Raw genomic sequence first — 7,117 nt, forward strand, 5'->3', positions numbered from 1 at the left:
AGTTTTAAATTTCGGTTAGGCTACTGTGCGCGTGATAGTGTTCTACTCCTGTGTTGTGATAACAGACAGCCGGTAGAAAGGGATTAAGGTACAGCAATAAAGTCCAGCAAGATAAAGTCATTTTACGTGAAACCATAGACCTTTATCTACAGATCAAGTATAATAATAGTAACATTGAATCATCTTGGAGAGTTTCATCGTGTTGACTGTCGTAACCGAGTGCGACGCGCTGTTTGAATGCTGAATGGAGACTGACAGACTCAACGGAGGGAAAAGTTTTCGAACTAGCCGATCGCGCATCCCTAGTTAGAATAAGTTGGCATGTAGCCTACTTGCAAAGTTAGCCTACCGTACTTATGTCTGGGACCATCTAGAGTTAGCAGATATTACAACACGACCTCATGAAAGTGTGATACACACACAAACTATTTTTGGTGTATAAATGGCACGAGAAAATAAATTTGTGGTATAGCCTAGATATCATGAGATCGGGCTGGATATTAAGCACAGTCTACTAATACTCTAATGAGAGTTAGTTGACAAGTAGTTGCAAAGTTACTTATAGGCAACAGAATGTTCAAAAGGGACCATCAAAATAAAGTGTTACCAAATTAAGCAACTGCATTTTGGCATTTACATCAACAGCAAATTTTATTAATTTGTTTTACCAAATGCCATAATCTATATCAATCATTATAATTTGAAAGTGCCTTAAAATTAAAATTGCATGCAATTTTGATTGCATTAAACGTATCTGTAAAAATGCATCTTTTGTGGTAGGCTATGGCTGCTTACATTTTGCACCCCATGCAGGCCCAAAAATGAAACTCAGCCTGTGTGCTATAGCTAATGGTTATAGGGTTTATGCAATGTTAATTACATTTTAAGGTTGCAATGGAAACCATATGTTATTATGTTACATTCGAGTATAAAAAGTGACTCTTTCTCCTATTGCAAGCAGCCCAAGAAAGTGCCATCCTGCTCTTTGGAATAACAAGTGCCTTTCGATCAGTGGTGCTTTCACAGGCTAATTAATTACTAGTAAAAAGCCTGTGGCTAATCTCAATTGGAAGCAGGCAAGGTTTTGGGACCCCTGACAGCTGGTGAGGGCAAATGAGACTTCTTATCATAGAAGGATCTGGCAACCCCCCTCCAGCAGCTTGCTTGAAAATGGGGCGTATAATTACCTTGTCCAGCGCAGTGAGGCAGGACACGCTTAGATAGTAAGTGACAGCGTCACCCAGAAAAACAATACCATATAAAAGATTACATATATTTTCTCCTCTCATAATTTTATGACATTATGCTCCATAAAAGCTCTCATGTCTACGACTGCAGTAGTTTCTGAAGGCGATTGTGTAAGCATCAACTCATGTGGTCTTGCCCACATTTTCCACTTACAGGCTATTTACAGGTAATTCTTAAGTTGACACTTCTCTCACTTTACAGCATAACACTTCATACGCATTACTCAGGCTCCTTTTCTATCGATATCATTTACATTCATGGAACAAATTTCAACATCTTTTGCAGACCTGAAATAAGAGCAGACTCAGGGACACACGCAGCTTGGCACACGACTTGGAAGTTAAAACACTGCATTGGCATATATTATAACCTTAAGGATTTAAATATACTGTAATACTCATACTGGATTAATCTATCTTATCTAGCACAAAAAACATGAATATAACATAAAAAGGGTCTATAATACAATACATAAAATACAATTCATTGTATTATGATGGACATCTTCACTATTTTTACATGACATATTGGTTTAACAGCACTATACACACATTGGGAAAATGTCATTTTTGACTATAAAAAGGGACAGTTATTGCTGCTATTCCTAAACACGAAAATCCTAGATTTGTTCATTAGTGAAAACGACAAAATGCAGGTATATAATCCGGGAACCTCAAAGACCTCAAGTAAGGTTGTGCTTCATTCAGAATTGATTTGAAAATGCCTTTACATAATTCACCTGCATTTGAACTGTATTTGAAATAAGGAAGCTTAAATAGATTAAATATTAAATAGAGATTTTAAAGTTAGCTTCACAAAGCCTTTGTTTGATAGATATAATAATGTTTAAAAAGTCTTAAGGTTTATAGTCTAGACAGACAGACAGACAGATAGATAGATAGATAGATAGATAGACAGACAGACAGACAGACAGACAGACAGACAGACAGACAGACAGACAGACAGACAGACAGACAGACAGACAGACAGATAGATAGATAGATAGATAGATAGATAGATAGATAGATAGATAGATAGATAGATAGATAGATAGATAGATAGATAGATGGATGGTGGAAGTAATAAAATCACTTTCATGTCGGTCGGGAATGTCTAGCAAAGCACACAGTATAACTAATATTTTCTATAAATTCATCAGTTGCTATAGTAACGACTTTAGCACAATGCCAAGAGACTTTCCTCTACAACATCTGAAAGTAGCTGTCAGCATTAAAAGAGAGGACAGAAAACTGGAGATTTTGCTTCTGTCCATCATGTCAATCATGATATTTTTGTCGACTCGTGGTTCTCACTAGGCAAATCATACGTCCTGTGTTTATTTACACAATCACCTATGCATCTGAAACCGCTCTGTCGTTCACTCATGCACCATTCAAAACACAGTTGCCTATCGTGAGCTAAAACAAGTGATTTCAAACAGAGATATCCCTGACAACAACACAAACTACTTGAAAATCTAACTTCAGACTGAGGTTAATCGGAAATGCACGTATACATTTCATGTGGTTTTTGCTGATCAGACAACAAACAACTAAACAGACTTTAGCTGAATAAACAAAAACAAAAAAAGTGCTTTTTTGCGGCCTGTCTGAACAAAGCCAAATAAACCCATCTATTTTCTCAGAAGGACAGGCTAATGGCTTGTTACAACCAACTCCTTTGTTCCTGTGCAGTCTGGCCTGTGATTACTCTCACTCTCTCTTCTTCTCACTGTTTCCATGCGCTTTCAGAACTTCGAGGCTTATGGAAATTGCTCCTACGGGTCCCGTTTGACTCTTCCACTGTGAGGGGTTAGTGCTAGAATCAGAGACAGTAACTGACATTGTTTAAAAGCACAAATGAAAATAATTGTAAATAAACCCATTGCTCTACATTTGTATATTTCATAAAGCAACATGATTCATAAAGTAAACAAGTGCTTTTCTGTAAAGTGCTTTTGTAAAGTATATTTAGAAAGAATAAAATCTGAGTCCAGATTGTCACACTGCAACTTTTAGAGGAAAGGTAAACCTTTTCTTTCTGCTAAATAAAATCAGTGATTTTCCTCTTATTGTGAGTTGTGACCAATAACATATAAGGAGCTGATAAGGGTGAATCACCCTTTGCCTTTTGACAGCTTGGCAGTAAACATCTGTAAGCATTTTCTTTCAAATCCGTCTTTGAATAATCTAATCGTTTAGCGCCATCAAGTGGAGGGTTAGTGTAAGGTCACGTGTGATTCTTAAAGAGATAGTTCACCCGTAAATGAAGAGGCTGTCACTGTCATTTGCTGTCACAAAGAACTGTTTTTGTTAACATAATGAAAGATAATGGGGTCCAAAACAAAAACTAAAAAAAATTCTACCGCGTAAGAAAGGAAACCATGTACAGGTTTTTGGAACAACACAGCACATTATACCAAAACAATATAGAGAAAAATGTTCAGATGTATGAACTTTCAAAATTTGCTAAATATTCTCCAACATAATACAGCAGCATGAGATGAAAATAAATTCAAATGTAAAGAGCCACAAACATGTCTGAATAAACACAAGTAAAAAACAAAAAATAAACACAATCATTTATTCTGATCGAAGTGCATGCTGGGAACTAGGAAGTATAGGCCTATAGTATAATTTAGGCTACATTATTAAAATCACTACAATTATCCCAACTTCCCAACTTCTCTGAATTTACCTACTTGTGATTAAACTAATAAAAGTAATCAAGCTCACACTCTCCAAAAATAATGCCTATAAAGCAAAAAATGTTGATATAACAAAATGCATATGCTAAATTATGCTATATATATATATATATATATATATATATATACAGTATATGCCTATGCATTTTGTTATATCAACATGTTTTTATCAACATGTATGTTTTCAGGCATTATATAGGCATTATTCATAGAGCCCCCAAGGCCCCCAATCACCACTTCCTGGATAAAATATGTCCTTTGCACAACCACAAACCCCCACTAGCCAGTGTTCATTCTGTCTATCGATCATGCACCACCACAGATGCATGCATGTGCATGTGCAATGTGCATATGCAACTGTGCAACTATTTGTCAAAGAGAGAACAGAGAAATCATATGTTTGGGAGATGGGAAATATTTGCATTGTGCTGAAACACAAAATGCTGATTTAAATGCTAAATAAGGGGTCCGACGTCACGTTCACAAGTATAGTGAAACATCTCTAGTAGGCTACAGTAGGTAACTGATCCACATACCCCACATGTAGAGAACAGTCTGTGCTTTACTGACAGGAAAACCAACATGGCCTTGGCACTGCTAATGAATGAATGTATTACTCATTCATTCATCTAATAATTAGCATGGCTGGGGGTTCCAACAAACAGGCTACTAACTAGCACACAACAACTACTACTGGTCCTAGTAACACACAATAATCTAAATACATGACATAAGCATCTCAATGCCAACATTTGCAATATTAACAACATTAGCTTAGCACAAAAAAATATTTTGTTAATGGGCTCTATGCACGGCGGTATTTCCGGTGAAGGTCTAAGGATGCTGGATTACTTCCGCCGATCGTAGAGTCCAATGCTATACCGAGAATTTATATTGGTTTTTATACTCTATTGCTATAGGCTACTAAAGAAACGTTAGTCACAAAAACAGACAAAACAGACACCCCTCATTTTTGTTTATGCTTCTTTGTTTATTATATTAAATAAACACAACTATATATAAAATCACATCTAAACGTATTAAAGTTTCGTTTCAAAGACGAGAGGACAGTAAATTTTAAAGACTCTGCCATAATCCCGGTTTCCTCGGTTTTCCTCCGCTTTAAATCTCCCCAACCGGAAACGCAAGAGCATCCTTGCATCAAGCGCGGAAGTTATGCGTGCATATAGCCCATTGACGTTGCCTAAAATTTCCGGTAAGTGTCTGTTGCCTTGTGAATCTGCACTCAAAGAATCCACTAGGTGGCACTGTGGATTACACATTATAGCTATGTCTATAGTTGATTGTTATTTGTAACGTATTCTGTTAAGAAACAGTTGCTAGCCTATACGAGGAAAAATATTTTTATACAGCATAATGAAATAGAACAGTGAAGGGATACATTAAAATATGAACACGACATAGCCTACTTTTATTTGTATGCCTAAGTTATATGTCGAAAGCATAACGTTTCTTGTCTCGTCACACCCATTTCAATTCTCTAGGAAGACCAATGAGAAAAAAGTCGAGTAGTTTGCATCACTGGATGTTACTGTCGGTCGTTTAATATTTATATCGTAAAACAGTTGACATGTATTAAATGTTTCGCTTTTTACATCTTACCTCTTTCAACGTTAAACCCCGCCTACTTTGATTTGATTGGTCATCATCTCAATCATTTTTGCAGCGCTGTTGGACCGCTGAGGTTTACCAAACTAAGATGTATCTTTTAAACCTTTTTGTCATCCAAACAATATACAGAGCGCTGCGTAATGGAGTGCAGCAGAGCAGTGTAATAAATTCAAATATTCAATTCACTACCCTGTCATTTTATTACGTAGTTCTATTTAGTAATGTACACGACCAACTTCCGCGTGCGTTCCTCCGTTGCTATAGGAACAGACGGATGCAGGTCCACGTGGACGCGAGTGTCCCTCCCCGTGAACGCGCAGCAGTAAGTGTTTGATCAAACTTGTCGCCAGCTTTCTGTTCTGTTGTGTCCTTAACGGGGTCAGCTTCAGTTTCAGGATCTTCTGGACGTTCAATTAAACTTAAGCCTTAGTCTTTGCTTTGCAGAAATTCTCTGCTGTCAATGTCACTTCAAGATTGTGAGAAAAAGTTTCACTCTTAATAGTAGGTAGACTACTTTTCAATAAGAGATTGTCGCTTCATGGGTGGATTTTATGAAGTAACGTTACCATCAACGGCTGCCTGTTTAAAGGTAAAGTTGTTTTTTTTACCCCTAGATCTGTGTTTAACTTAACCATTTCTGCGTTCTGTGCTTTGGCAACTCTGAACAGGAAGTGTGAAAGAAAGTGTGTGAAGGAATCTCCTTCTGAGAGGAGGAAACAAGTGTTCCTGTTTTCATCAACTGCTTGTAGAGTTGCATATTGTTTTTCATGTGTTACACGACTTTTTCACTTTGGTCCATCTGTGAAAGTGCATTTTTTTGTCTCTGGCATTGCACTTCACTTTCTATGTGATAGGCAAGACCAGTGTATTTAGTAACACAACTGTTTTGTTCTCTTTTAAATTTAGATACTCCCTAGGCATCGTCTTTAGCTGTGTCAGTCCAGTGTTGTCTAACTAGACTGGCAAGAAAAATACATAATGTTTGCATAGTGTAAGATCTTTGTTGAACCTACAGGGACACACAAACTGTGGATGGTTTGTGCTAAACTAAAGAATCAGCTGATGATAGTGTTCCTGTAGGTGTACTGATGTACTATATATATATATATATATATATATATATATATATATATATATATATATATATATATATATATATATATATATATATATATATAAACTGTAGTCAACATTTGAAGTGGATCAAAACCTTTCATCAGTTATACATGAATTTTGAACAATACCCGTTCTTGTCTTAGGACAACTTTGATTAACTTTTTTGATCCACTTCAAATGTTGACTACTGTATATCCAGTCTGGTTTTTAGACATGATATTTAAGTTTGTCCACACACCTAAACTGTTTGAACTTCATAGTACAGTACAGTGTTCTCTTCATTAACATGGCAGCATATAGATAAAGGTTCCATGCAAAGCAGCAATGATATTCCTTCTGAAGGATGAAGTAGCTCTGGTGGAAGGACAACTCAATAGGCTAAGATCAACTTATTTTCTTTTTCTGAAATGTAGT

The sequence above is a fragment of the Rhinichthys klamathensis genome, unplaced genomic scaffold (assembly GCF_029890125.1).
Source record: "Rhinichthys klamathensis goyatoka isolate OS25496 unplaced genomic scaffold, OSU_Roscu_1.1 h1tg000181l_1, whole genome shotgun sequence".
In the NCBI taxonomy this organism is placed as follows: Eukaryota; Metazoa; Chordata; class Actinopteri; order Cypriniformes; family Leuciscidae; genus Rhinichthys; species Rhinichthys klamathensis.